Genomic DNA, 13,985 nt, shown 5'->3' with positions numbered 1-13,985 from the left:
GAAATGCTCCCCTACTGAAACTTCTATCACCTGGCTGGGCCCATTCCCCAATACCAGGTCCAGTATAGCCCCTTCCCTAGTTGGACTATCTACATATTGTTTTAAGAAGCCCTCCTGGATGCACCTTACAAACTCTGCCCCGTCCAAGCCCCTAGCACTAAGTGAGTCCCAGTCAATATTGGGGCAGTTAAAGTCTCCCATCACAACAACCCTGTTGCTTTTACTCCTTTCCAGTGGAGGTGAGGGGGGTTCCAGTTCTAGCCAGTCTGCATCTCCTAAAATGGAGCAACTGGGAAGAGAGAGAGCTCCCAGGTTCTTGAATATAGTGCTACTGGCCTTAGTGCAGGAGGTTGAAGGAGAGGCCAAGCTTCTGCAGGACATGTGGGAACAGGTGTCAATTCCCAGCACCATTCCCTGAGGGCCTGGAAGCAGTGGCCGAAAAAAGATCAATGACCTCATGCACTTCACATTACATCTCCTTCCTTCCACCGCTCCTCCAAACTCTCAAGCTCAATGTACCACACCCCCATCAGTCAGCAGAATGGCCCAAACACAACAACCTAAGTGACTTGTTGTCTTCTTTGCTGCAGGACATAATCGCAGGGAGCAGAACAGGATCTGAGGCGTCCAAACACGCCTGCGTCACTGAAGTGGGGTAGATGGTGCTCTGTGTGATAGGTCCGGCTATTACTGAGGCTGCTGAATCTGGCAATGCCAATAACACTCAGGAAGACAGTACATTGTGGCCTTTCTCAAATTACACCCCACACTCACCCCGTTTTACATAGAATTTACAGTGCAGAAGGAGGCCATTCGGCCCATCGAGTCTGCACCGGCTCTTGGAAAGAGCACCCTACCCCCTACCCAAGGTAATCCCCATAACCCAGTAACCCCACCCAACACTAAGGGCAATTTTGGACACTACGGGCAATTTAGCATGGCCAATCCACCTAACCCGCACATCTTTGGACTGTGGGAGGAAACCGGAGCACCCGGAGGAAACCCACGCACACACGGGGAGGATGTGCAGACTCCGCACAGACAGTGACCCAAGCCGGAATCGAACCTAGGACCCTGGAGCTGTGAAGCGATTGTGCTATCCACAATGCTACCGTGCTGCCCTAAATCGTCCTGCCGTTATCTTGTATAAAATGCAAGTTGTATATGGTATAACCATAGACCTCTCGCTTCCCACCCCAATCTCACCCCCCCCACCACCGCCCGATTGTTTTGATTTCAGATATCCATGAACTGCAACCTGACCAGTCAGTGCAGCTTCATGGAGGAAGGAAAAAATATGCCTCAGACCTCTTACCTTACAGGATAGTGTAGAGTTTTTTCTTTTTTTCTTTTTTTTTATTAAAACAGAGCAATTAAAGAGAAAGCACAACTGAAACAAAGCCTGAAAAAACAGATAGACATTCCAACATTCACTCAATTTATCTCTGAGGAACAGAACCTCTTAAATTAAATGTGGTATCCAAAATTGTTAAAGTTCATGATCTTTGAAAAGAATGGATTTGATGGTGACTTTTCTAATCTGTGTTTAACGTTCTTATGAAACAGTGTATGCAGCAGTGATGTGTGTCAGCAACAATGATGCACTGTAGCTTGGAACACACTTCTGGCATTATTTTAATATGGGAGGTTTCTACCAGTAAATGCAGCACATTAAAAAGCTGCCTTACCTTCTCAATCCTCCAAGATAGTGTAGAGTTTAGATATAGGAAGATAGAAGTAGCAGTAGAACATTCAGCTCCTCAAGCCTGCTCTGCCATTTCACCAGATCATGGCCGATCTCCTACCTCGATGCACTATCCTTGTATCCCTTGATGTCATGGTATCTGGAAATCTATTGACTTCAGCTTTGAACATACTCAAAGACGTAGCTTCCACAGCCCTCTGGGGTAGAGGATTACAATGATTCTCCGCCCTCTGACTGAAGAAATTCCTCTTCATCTCGGTCTTAAATGGCCTAACCCTTATTCTGAGACTGTGACCCTTGGTTCCAGAAAGCTCAAGCCGGGGGACAGATCCTTCCTGTATCCACCCCGTAAGAATTTTGTGTACATCAATGCCATCATCTTCTGAGCTCTAAATAATATAGGCCCAATCTCCTCAATACCTCCTCACAGGACAATCCCACTATATCTTTGATTAGCCTGATGAAACCTTTGTTGCACTCCCTCCAGTATATCCTTCCTTAGGTAGGGAAACCAAAACGGCACACAATACTCCAAGTGTGGTCTCACCAAGGCTCTATAGAACTGCGTAAGACTTCCTTACTCCTGTACTGCGAGGTGATAAACTTTGGAAGGAGTAATTTATCAAGGGTGTGCACTATGAAAGATCTGTCATTGAGAAATTCCAAAGAACAAAGGGAGCTTGGCGTGTTTGTCCATAGATCTCTAAAGGCAGAAGGGCAGGTTAATAGGGTGGTGAAAAAAGCATATGAGACTCTCGCATTTATCAATCGGGGCATATATTACAAAAACAGGGAGATCATGATGGAGCTTTATAGAACTTTGGTGAGGCCACAGCTGGAGTACTGGGTGCAGTTCTGGCCGCCACATTATAGGAAGGATGTGATTGCACTGGAGGGGCTGCAGAGGCGATTCACCAGAATGTTGCCTGGGATGGAACAGTTAATTTATAAAGAGAGATTGGATAGGCTTCGTTGTTTTTTCTGGAGCAAAGCCTGTAGGGTAACCTGATGGAGGTGTACTAGATTATGAGGGGCATGGACAGGGTGGATAGGGAGCAGCTGTTCCCCTTAGTTGAAGGGTCAGTTACGAGGGGACACAAGTTCAACGTGAAGGGTGGGAGGTTTAGGGAAAACCTTTTTTACCCAGAGGGTGGTAACGGTCTGGAATGCATTTCCTGGGAGGGTGAAAGAGGCGGGATGCCTCACATCCTTTAAACTGTACCTGGATGAGCAGTTGGCATGTCTTAACATTCGAGGCTATGGGCCAAGTGCTGGCAAGTGGGATGAGGTGGACAGGTCAGGGCCTTTCATGTGTCGGTGCAGACTCAATGGGCCGAAGGGCCTCTGCTGCACAGCAGTAATCTTTGATACCTCAAATCCCTTTGCAATAAAAGTCAACAGACCATTTTACTTTCTAATTGCTTGGTGCTGTTAGCTTTCAGGGACTTACGAACAAGGACACCGAGGAAATGTGGACATCATCACTTAACCACGTCATCACGTAAATGATGACCACAGTGGGCTAAGACAGCTGGCTTGTAATGCAGAACAAGACCAGCAGCACGGTTCAATTCCTGTTCCAGCCTCCCCGAACAGGCGCCGGAATGTGGCGACTGTGGTGATCACAAGTTAACTAGATGCAACACAACTGAGCAAACACTAGAGGGGGCACGGGAGAGCCATATAAATAGACGGGGACAGGAAGTGAGGACACACTTCACTGAGGGCAGAACTTGGAGCAACACAGATACACAACACACACACAGCAAGCAAAGCTGGTAGTTAGCACTGGAAGGTCGTTCTAGGTCGAGCTCTGGAAACTGAACGAACTCACAATAAAGCATCTTCTCCACACTTGAGACTACGAGCTTTATTAAGACACGAGTAGCAACACATGGTACCCAGGAGTGATTTCAGACGCTTATGACAGGACAACTCAGCTGCAGATACAGAAAACAAAAAAAAAAATGGCATGGAAATCTCAACCAAGAATGGCATGGAGATCTCCTACTGGACATTCGACTTGGGAAGACATTGCTGATGAGAGGATGTGCCTTGGATACCCACTTCACCTGGACACGACTGGAAAAGTAAGAAGTGGCTGGGAAAGGTTTAAACAAATGTTCGATTTCGGTATCATAGCATATGATGCAGCAGCAGCCTCAGACGAAATTAAAATAGCAATTCTCATCGAAGGAAATGAAGCTTGGAAAGTTTATAATGGATTTAAATACTCAAAAGGTGAAGACAGAAACAGCTTACAAACGGTACTAAACAAATTTGAAGAGTACTGTGAGAAATTTGAACAGCAAGACATACTCAGAGTCCAAACTGCACAGAGACTGAGTGATGCAAAACTTTAAAAATCACGAAAAGAGCAAGAAATCGCGAATGAAAAGTACAGATCAAAAAGAAGAAATGACAAGAATTTCTCACAAAGCCAAAACGCTGAAACCCTGTCCAAATCGGGAAGAGAAAATTACTTACGAGTTTTGGAGAGTGAGTCCTGGTGGGACAGAAAAATCGCTGAAATCCGCTAAAAACGGCAAAAAATGGCGTTGGAGCACATTTTGCAGTCTCCGGTAAGCAAAGAACTACAAATTGTATCTGCGCATGCGCCGGAACCGGAAGCCGCGCATGCGCAGTTTAAAAAAGATCGCGGTGCCGATCGTGATGCGCATGCGCAAGCCGCGCATGCGCAGTCAAAAAAAGTTTTGGTCGCGGATCGTAATGCGCGTGCGCACGCCGCGCATGCGCAATGGAAACAAAACCGCACAGTGAAGGAGGAAGGCCGATCTGCGCATGCGCAATGCATTCCTGCGCGTGACGTCATGACGTCTGAGCATCCCGACCACGCCCACTTAAAAGGGAACTGCCCGAAAATTGAAAATAAGACACTTAAAGTGGTAAACACAAATTTTCTTGCCTCAGAACACAAAAAAACGCCTGAACTTACACCAACAGTTAAAAACAACTTGCACAACACCCTGAAAAAAGCAGTCTGCACCACCCAAAGTGAAGAGAACAAAAAGAATTCCGAAACAACAAAAGATGATTTGTTTTTCGAAGAATACTACTCAGACACAGCTGAGTCAGTCGGATATGCTTATCACAGCATCAGCGACACGGTCGCAAAGTTCAACACGAATCAACTCGTGGTAGAAGAATCCAACCAGGATGATTTGTTTTTCGAAGAATACTACTCAGACACAGCTGAGTCAGTCGGATATGCTTCTCACAGCATCAGCGACACGGTCGCAAAGTTCAACACGAATCAACTCGTGGTAGAAGAAGCCAACGAAGATGAAATGGCTATCAAAGAATACTACTTAGACATGGAGGAGTTATTTGGACATGCTGATCACAGCATCAGCGACACCGTTGCAAAGCTCAACACGACTCTACTCATGGTAGATGAATCCAACACCATGAGGCCATGGCAGCTCGTCGATACATTGGATGACAGCAATACCCAAGACGAAGACGACGCCACACAGAGAGCACAGGAAGACTCCACAGAGCGAGCGATGACAGGCTCCACAGTGCGAGTAATGAAAGACTCCAAAAGGGATGCAAGCAAACACTCCCTGGCGAACACCATGCATGAACAAGACCATGCAGGTAAACCCGCAGTATCTGAGCAACCGCAAGCAGACTATGACAGTCTACCAAGCTCACAGGAACAAGAAGAAGACAACGTACATCTCACCACTGACACCATGCATGCACAAGACCATGAAGGTCAACCCGCAGTATCTGAGCAACCACAAGCAGACTATGAAAGTCTAACAAGCTCACATGAACAAGAAGAAGACAATGCACCTCTACCCACTGCATGCGAGAACAGTAACAAGGTGATCGCACTCGACGTACAGGATCACAGCGAGACTGACAGTTCTCAGCTTGTCTGTACAGAAGCACAGAGTCGGGCCACCCAACAGTCCAGAGCGACGATGCCGAAAGAAACCATGCAGATTCTGACTCCAGACGAGGAGCACCTGGAGTCCAGAGAGACCAAGCCAGAAGAAACCATGCAGATTTTGACTCCAGAAGAGGAGCACCTGGAGTCCAGTGAGATAACATCAACGGAAATCATGAAGATTTCAACTCCAGAAGAGGAGCGCCAGAAGTCCACAGACATCACGTCAATTGTAATCATGGAGGTTTTGACTCCAGAAGAGGAGCGCCAAGAATCCAGAGACACCACGTCAAACGAAATCGAGAAGAATTTGACTCCGGAAGAGGAGCACAACAAAAGCAAAGATGAGGAATCCAATTCTCCACAAATGATTGAGGTCACCTGCACCGATGCAACATCAGATCATTCGCACCACTCGCGAGACGGAATGCTAAATGACTCAAATTATCCACTCGGGACACTCATAGAGTATAACAAAAAAAAACAAAAGTCAAAAGAAACACAGCAAGAACAAAAACAACATGAAGCGCGACAAGACCAACAACAATAGCAAGAAGCACAGCAGAAACGAGAACGACAACAGCAAGAATAAAAGCAACATGAAGCGCGACAAGACAAACAACAAAGTCAGGAACAAAGATAGCGACAACACCAAAGACAGAAACGACAAAAACAGCAACACGAACGGCAACAAAAACAACAAAGTCAGGAACAACGACAGTGCCAACACCAAAGACAGAAACGACAAAAACAGCAACAAGTACGGCAACGAAAACAACAAAAACAGGAACGACAGAGACAACAGCAATGAAACAACGACTTGTACACAATGGTACTACTCGGCACATGAAGGACAATGCCACAGCACACTGCAAAACGATGACAAGACTACAAACATGTCATGGGATGACAACGAATCGCACAAACTCACGTCTGCTCCAGAACGAGCAAGCACACCAGCATCCAAGGCGGATGAGACAATAAATCAACACCACAAGCACAGAAAAAAGGCCATGCCAGGCAACATCAGTGAGGTGACCATGCAAACACCTCGGGATGATGCATTGGGTACTTAAAATAACAAGGAACACCAACAACATTCACAGCGGACTTGCAATATCAATATCACCACGTCATCAACAACAAAAAAAAAAAGAAAAAAAGCTCTGAACAAATTCATCAAGTTTGGACTCATAAATGTTTTTATTAAGATTGGACATATAACTACATTGGCTTTGTAAAATATGCAATAGCACCATCACCTGTATAGATACGCATATCATAAGTAACTGTTTTCAATAATTTTTCTTTAATGATGTACAGAAACTATGTAAAGAGAAAAAGGGGGATGTGGTGATCGTAGATTGACTAGATACAGAACAACAGAGCAAACACGAGCGGGAGAGCTACAGATACACCGGGACAGGATGTACAATTTTCTTTAACGATGTACAGAAAATATGTTAAGAGAAAAAGGGGGATGTGGTGATCACAAGTTAACTAGATGCAACACAACTGAGCAAACACTAGAGGGGGCACGGGAGAGCCATATAAATAGACGGGGACAGGAAGTGAGGACACACTTCACTGAGGGCAGAACTTGGAGCAACACAGATACACAACACACACACAGCAAGCAAAGCTGGTAGTTAGCACTGGAAGGTCGTTCTAGGTCGAGCTCTGGAAACTGAACGAACTCACAATAAAGCATCTTCTCCACACTTGAGACTACGAGCTTTATTAAGACACGAGTAGCAACACAGCGACTAGGGGCTTTTCACAGTAACTTAATTGAAGCCTACTTGTGACAATAAGCAATTATTATTATTACCAATTTCTCCTCATTTAAGAATTACTCTGCATTCCTGTTTATCCTACCAAAGTGCATAACTTCGCATTTTCCCACATTATATTCCATCTGCCATATTCTTGCCCGCTCACTTAGTCTGTCTAAATCTCCTTGAAGCCACTTTGTAACTCACATTCCCACCAAGTTTTTGTCATCAGCAAACTTGAAAACATTACATTTCGTCACCATTCCAAACCACTGACATAGATGGTGACCAGCTGCGGCTCCAGCACTGATCCTTACGGTACCTCACAAGTCACAGCCTGCCAAACTTAGAATGACCATTTATTTCTAATCTTTCATTTTTTACACATTTATAGAAGCTTTTACTGTCTATTTCTATGTTCCTTGCTAGTTTACTTTAATACTATATTTTCTTTTTACCTTTATCGGTTTCTTTGTCCTTCTTTGTGGAATTTTAAAACTTCCCCAATCCTCAGGCTTACTACAGTACTTTGTTGGCAACTTTATATGCCTCTTCCTTTGATCTCATAGAATACTTAACCTTTATTAACTATGGTTGGATCACTTTGCCTGCTGGATTTTTGTGCCTTAAAGGAATGCAAATATGTTGCAAACAATCTATTAGTTCTTTAAATGCTTGCCTTTGCCAGTCTCCTGTCACACCTTTTGCTGTAGTTTCTCACTCTGTCAGCCAACGTTTCCCTCTTACCGTCATAGTTTCCTTAGTTTAGACCATAGTTTTGGATTAAACTGCATCACTTTTGAACTTCATATAATCACTTTTGAACTCCATATTATGATCACTCTTCCCTAAAGGCTCCTTTACGAGATTATTAATTAGCTGTTTCTCATTGCACAGAACTAGATCTAAAACAGCAAGTTCTCTACTTGGTTCCTCTTCTAGAAAACTATTGTACATTCCAGGAATTCCTCCTCCTCGGCATTAGTGTTAATTAGGTTTACACAGTCGATATGCACAGTGAAGTCCTCTCAGGTTACAAAATTAATCTCATTACATGCACTTCTGATTTCCTGACTTACACAATGCCCCACATTACCACTATTGATGGTCTAAAAAGATTCCTACCAAAGTTTGCTGCCCCTGTGCTGTTTCTTAGCTTGATCCAAACTGATTCTACATCTTGATCCCCTGATCTAAGATTTTCTCTCACTACTGTACTGACCCCACCCTTTAGTAACAGTGTGAACCAACCTCCTTTTCATCTATCCTTCCTGCCTAAATGCTGAATATCCTTGAACTTTCAGGTTCCAGCCTTAGTCACCCTGCTAATAATTTAGCCCCTAACTGCTCATAAGCAAAGGGATAAAGTTTACTGGCGGGAAATCGAGTTGAAGTTACAACAAGATCAGCCATGATCTTATTGAATGGCCAAGTAGACTCGAGGCCTACTCCTAATTCATATGTCCGCATGCTCTCTCAGCAAAATGCCCTTCCTAGTCCACCTATGTCTTTGGTACCACCAATGCATGTTCCTCTCCATCTCAAATCCTAGCATCGGGCAATCAACACAGCCTTCTAGACTCTCACTCTTAGCTGCAGAGCACAATGCCAATCTCCTTCACTATACTGTCCCCTACCACTATTATATTCTTGTTATGTTCCCCACTCTCAAATGGCTTCCTGTACCATGGTGGTATGGTCAGTTTTCTCATCCACCTTGCAGTCTCTACTCTCCTCCGTAAAGGCTGCAAGCACTGTAACCCTCTTGGACAATTTGCAAGAGCGGAGTGTCCTCCATTTCTACCAGCTTGATCACCTCCTCTGCTTCACTGGCAGTCACACCCTCCTGCCCTTTGTGCTCCCACACTGCCATTGCGATTGTTTCCCAACCAGTGACCCACGCCAAGGTAATGCAGACCGAAACTGGACCCTCCGGAGCCAGAGCTGCTCAAGATCATCCTGCAAGGCCATCTGCAGTCTTCCCCAGTGAAAGTCAGCAGCCATGTTGCAGCTACTGGACTCACACAATGTAGGGGCACCAGGGGGAAGGGAAGACAGAAACCTGCAAGACAGGTAGTGCACAAGGGTGAATTTCCTTTTTGCATTATTGGATGTGGTGTTGGACAATGTTGTTCTGGAAAGAGTTTTTACTGCAGGATTTTGGCCATGAGAACACTGTGATGGGATAGTACAGATGAATGCGGAGACTATGGAGCAAGGCTGGTGAAAGAGGTGGCATTCTACAGGAACCGGAGTGTCTTTGGCTGCTCACAGAGAGTTCATCCAGAGTGAAGGGGCCTTGGGTGCCTCCTTCCTGCATAGTGAGAAGTGCATCCTGGACACTTGCTGAGTAGGGCCCTTCTGTCGAGAGCTCACTTTCTTCTTTCTGCGTGCAGCCTCTGCTCCATCTCCCTGTCATGTCAGAGCCATAGAGAGTTTACAGCATGGAAAGAGGCCTGTTGGCCCATTGTGTCTGCACCGGCCATCAAGCACCTAATTGTTCCAATCCAATTTTCCAACACTTGATCCATAGTCTTTATATTATGGCTTTTCACACTAACTTCATTGCAGTGTTAACGTAAGCCTACTTGTGACAATATTGGATTGGATTTGGTTTGTTTATTGTCACATGTACCGAGGTACAGTGAAAAGTATTTTTCTGCGAGCAGCTCAACAGATCATTAAGTACATGGGAAGAAAAGAAAATACATAATAGGGCAACACAAGATATACAATGTAACTACATAAGCACCGGCATCGGATGAAGTGTTAATGAGGTCAGTCCATAAGAGGGGCATTTAGGAGTCTGGTGACAGTGGGGAAGAAGCTGTTTTTGAGTCTGTTCGTGCGTGTTCTCAGACTTCTGTATCTCCTGCCCGATGGAAAATGTTGGAAGAGTGAGTAAGCCGGGTGGGAGGGATCTTTGATTATGCTGCCCGCTTTCCCCAGGCAGCGGGAGGTGTAGATGGAGTCAATGGGTGGGAGGCAGGTTTGTGTGATGGACTGGGCGGTATTCACGACTCTCTGAAGTTCCTTGCAGTCCTGGGCCGAGCAGTTGCCATACCAGGCTGTGATGCAGCCCGATAGGATGCTTTCTATGGTGCATCTGTAAAAGTTGGTAAGGGTTAGTGTGGACATGCCGAATTTCCTTAGTCTCCTGAGGAAGTATAGGCGCTGTTGTGCTTTCTTGGTGGTAGCGTCGACGTGGGTGGATCAGGACAGATTTTTGGAGATGTGCACCCCTAGGATTTTGAAACTGCTAACCATCTCACTGTTATTAAAAATTATTTCAAGTGCTCATCTAAATATTTAAATGTTGTGAAGGTTCCTGCCTTTTTCAGGCAGTGAGTTCCAGATTCTAACCACCCTCTGGGTGGAAAAGTCTTTGCTCACATCTCCTATAAATCTCCTGCCCCTTACCTTAAATCTATGCCCCCTGGTTATTGACCCCTGCTGTAAGGGGAAAAGTACCTTCCAGTCCACCCTATCTATGTCCCTCATAATTTTGTACACCTTAATCAGGTCCCCCTCAGCCTTCTCTGCTCGAGGGAAAACAACCCCAGCTTATCCAGTCTCTCTTGATAGCTGAAAGGCTCCAGCCCAGACAACATCCTGGTGAATCTCCTCTGCACCCTCTCCAGTGCAGTCACTTCATTCCTATAGTGTGGCAACCATAATTGCACACAGTACTCTAGCTGTGGCCTAACTAGTATTATATACAGCTCCATCATAACCTCCCTGCTCTTATATTCTATGCCTCGGCTAATAAAGCATTTTCCCCAATGCCTACTGTGGGGAAATATTAAATATTGTAACTGTGGGAAAATATACTGTGGGAACATATCAGCTTTTCAGTATCCAAACCACAAATGTGACAATGTGACAATGTAAGAACAGCCAGTAAGTTAGATACAAGTGTGAATGCTGGTATAAAATGCTGCGATGGAGCACCAATCAGGAGTCATAATATAAGACAAAGAAGTGGTGTGACGAAAAATGTGCATGTATAAAGCCTGACCCGTTGTGCGCGCGGTTCTCTCTCTCTCTTTGTTCTCTTTTTATTGTTCTCTTTCTTTAACCCCTCTGGGCCTTTTGTTTCTATTTTTTATATTTGAATTTGTACGAACCAAGTTTCGCAATAAACTCAATCTCAACCTACCACCGGATCTGGTCTCTTATTAGAAAATAAGAGATCCTACACCTTCTTAAGCACCTTATCTACCTATCCCGCCGTCTTTAGGGATCTATGGACATGCACACTCTGATCCTCTGTACTTTCTAGGGTCCCACCATTCATTGTAGCGGAACCAAAATGATTGCAAGTACAGCCTTTCTGTAGACAGGTCTCAAAACTGCTCTCGCCCCCTGAACACTCCTTTCAAAATACAGCAAGTTACTCAAAGTCCTCCAAAACAAGCCACTGTACTTGCACAAATTTTGGAAGAGCAACGGTAAATCAAAAGCACCTCAACTGCAAGGTGGGAGAGACGGCCCTTCACGTAGCACTGGTGGTGGTGGGGGGTGGGGGCAGAGAGATTCCCTCATGCAGAGGCTCGATGGTATCACGTTCTGCCACAGAGGAAGCCCCTGGCACCTTTGCGAGCATCCTTCCCAGTGCAGGATGCCATGCTGAAAGTGATCACCATTTTCAGGGCCCCCAGCTTCCGAAGTGCCGGTAACAGTGTCAATGCCGAGCTGGACTAAACTCTGCAGCCCAATACTTTCAGAGCACAGTAACAATTAATGTTGGGTAGTCAACCCAGTGGCACAATCTGACCCTTTGAGCTGACTGTGTGCTTTGGAATCCACCAAACCATCTCTTTGTTGGACCCTTTGAGCTGACTGTGTGCTTTGGAATCCACCAACCCATCTCTTTGTTGGGAGCTTGGAGCAGTGGTGGCAGTGAATGTGTCACAGTTTTTGACCATAGTAATATACGCCCTGCAGAAAAATTCTAATGAATTTTTCAGCATTAACAAAGCAAAGAAAAATGTCTCCATAATAGGAGTTGCCTGTTGGACTGCAAGGAGCTCTGATGACTTCATTGTTTAGCTGCTTGCTTGTCTCTGGGACAAGTTTCTCAGGATGGGGGGGGGGGGCAGAGAAAGTATGCATTTAAACTTGGAGCACAAGGGTATGGAGAAGACTCAAGTCTTTTGAGGTAGAAACGCAAGCCACGCAGACAAAGCGGTTTGGGTCGTTCAACTTCCAGTGAGACAGCACACCAAGTCCATGTTTGGCAGCTAAAGGCCATGGGAAGAATATTTTGAGGTCAGCTTTCCTTTGAAAGCTGCACTGAGGGTCAGAACTGGTCTCGCAAACCAAAAAGGCTCAGCTAACACCGAGTGGCGGTGAGATACCACACACCCTACTTCCTGTCAGAGGCAGCAGAATAACCGGTTCACAGGAAGTGCTGCTGGGGTTAGATAGCTGCTGTCGGCTGAAGGGACGGGGCTGCAATGCTCGATGATGTCATTCCCTCCTTCGTAAGGACGCCAGTCCCGACTCATTGTTAAATTTAACAATTCATGAATAACTACAACTTGGCTAAGGACGACATTTTGAAACCGAAAATTGATTTGAGGCACAATTTGTTGGGAAAATTATTGAAATGGTCAAATTAGTTAATTATAAACAAATTGCTTCAGAAGATACACAAATGACTGAATTCAAGGTCCTACAAAAATATAATTCATAACATTATTCCTTTAGTGTGGTAAACCTCAGTATATTTTATCCAGCTAGTCAAATTGTACCTCAATGACACACAAAGGCTACAGTTAATACAATACTTCAATCTGTTTAGATAACATCAAAAGGGAAGCAGGCAGGAGGAAAGGATTATTTGTTTATCAGATAGGAATAGATTCTCAGTATAGTCGTGTTATTTAGCTCCATTATCTCACCGTACGAAAGATAATGTTCATGACATCTCAGTCAAAAAAAACCCACTAGATTTTGTTCTGTCACTTCTGCTTTTAATATTTCAAGCAGCTGTAGCTCTTTCTCTGTAATGAAATATTCACTGTCAGGGGGTCACGTGGCACAGTGGTTAGCACTGCTGCCTACAGCGCTGAGGACCCAGGTCCAAATCCCGGCCCCGGGTCACTGTCCATGTGGAGTTTGCACATTCTCCTTGTTTCTGTGTGGGATTCACCCCCACAACCCAAAGATGTGCAGGTTAGGTGGATTGGCAATGCTAAATTGCCCCTTAATTGGAAACAAAAAACTAATTGGGTACTCTATATTCACAGTCATTTCTCCCCACTCCTTACTGGCCAACAGTTCTGTGGGTACAGGTCACCCATAGAACACTAGATTTCCTGCAGTGTAGAAGGCAGCCATTTGGCCCACTGAGCTGCACCAACCCTCGGGAAGAGCATCTTAACTAGGCCCACTCCCCCGCCCTATCCTTGTAACCCTGTAACCCCACCCAACCTGCACATTATTGGACAAGGGTCAATTTGGACTGGCCAATCCACCTGCCTATCTTAGGACTGTGGGAGGTATCGGAGCACCCGGAGGAAACGCACGCAGGCACATGGGAGAACGTGCAAACTCCACACACAGTCACCCAAGGCCGCGT

The 13,985-nt window shown here is 45.2% G+C and overlaps 1 protein-coding gene and 1 non-coding gene across 2 annotated transcripts in view; both read right to left on the bottom strand.

The window, feature by feature from the left end:
* anapc1 (anaphase promoting complex subunit 1) overlaps window positions 1-13,985 on the bottom strand; it is a 309,365-nt gene that overhangs the window by 5,440 nt on the left and 289,940 nt on the right. The gene's annotated exons all lie outside the window — the stretch shown is intronic.
* LOC119968088 lies at window positions 1,563-1,703 on the bottom strand. The gene has a single exon (XR_005461117.1). It is a non-coding gene; the product is annotated as a small nucleolar RNA SNORA47 (small nucleolar RNA).

This window comes from Scyliorhinus canicula, chromosome 6 (genome assembly GCF_902713615.1).
Source record: "Scyliorhinus canicula chromosome 6, sScyCan1.1, whole genome shotgun sequence".
NCBI classification, from domain to species: Eukaryota; Metazoa; Chordata; class Chondrichthyes; order Carcharhiniformes; family Scyliorhinidae; genus Scyliorhinus; species Scyliorhinus canicula.
The sequence above is the reverse complement of the archived record's forward strand: the minus strand, read 5'-3'. Positions and strand labels throughout refer to the sequence as shown.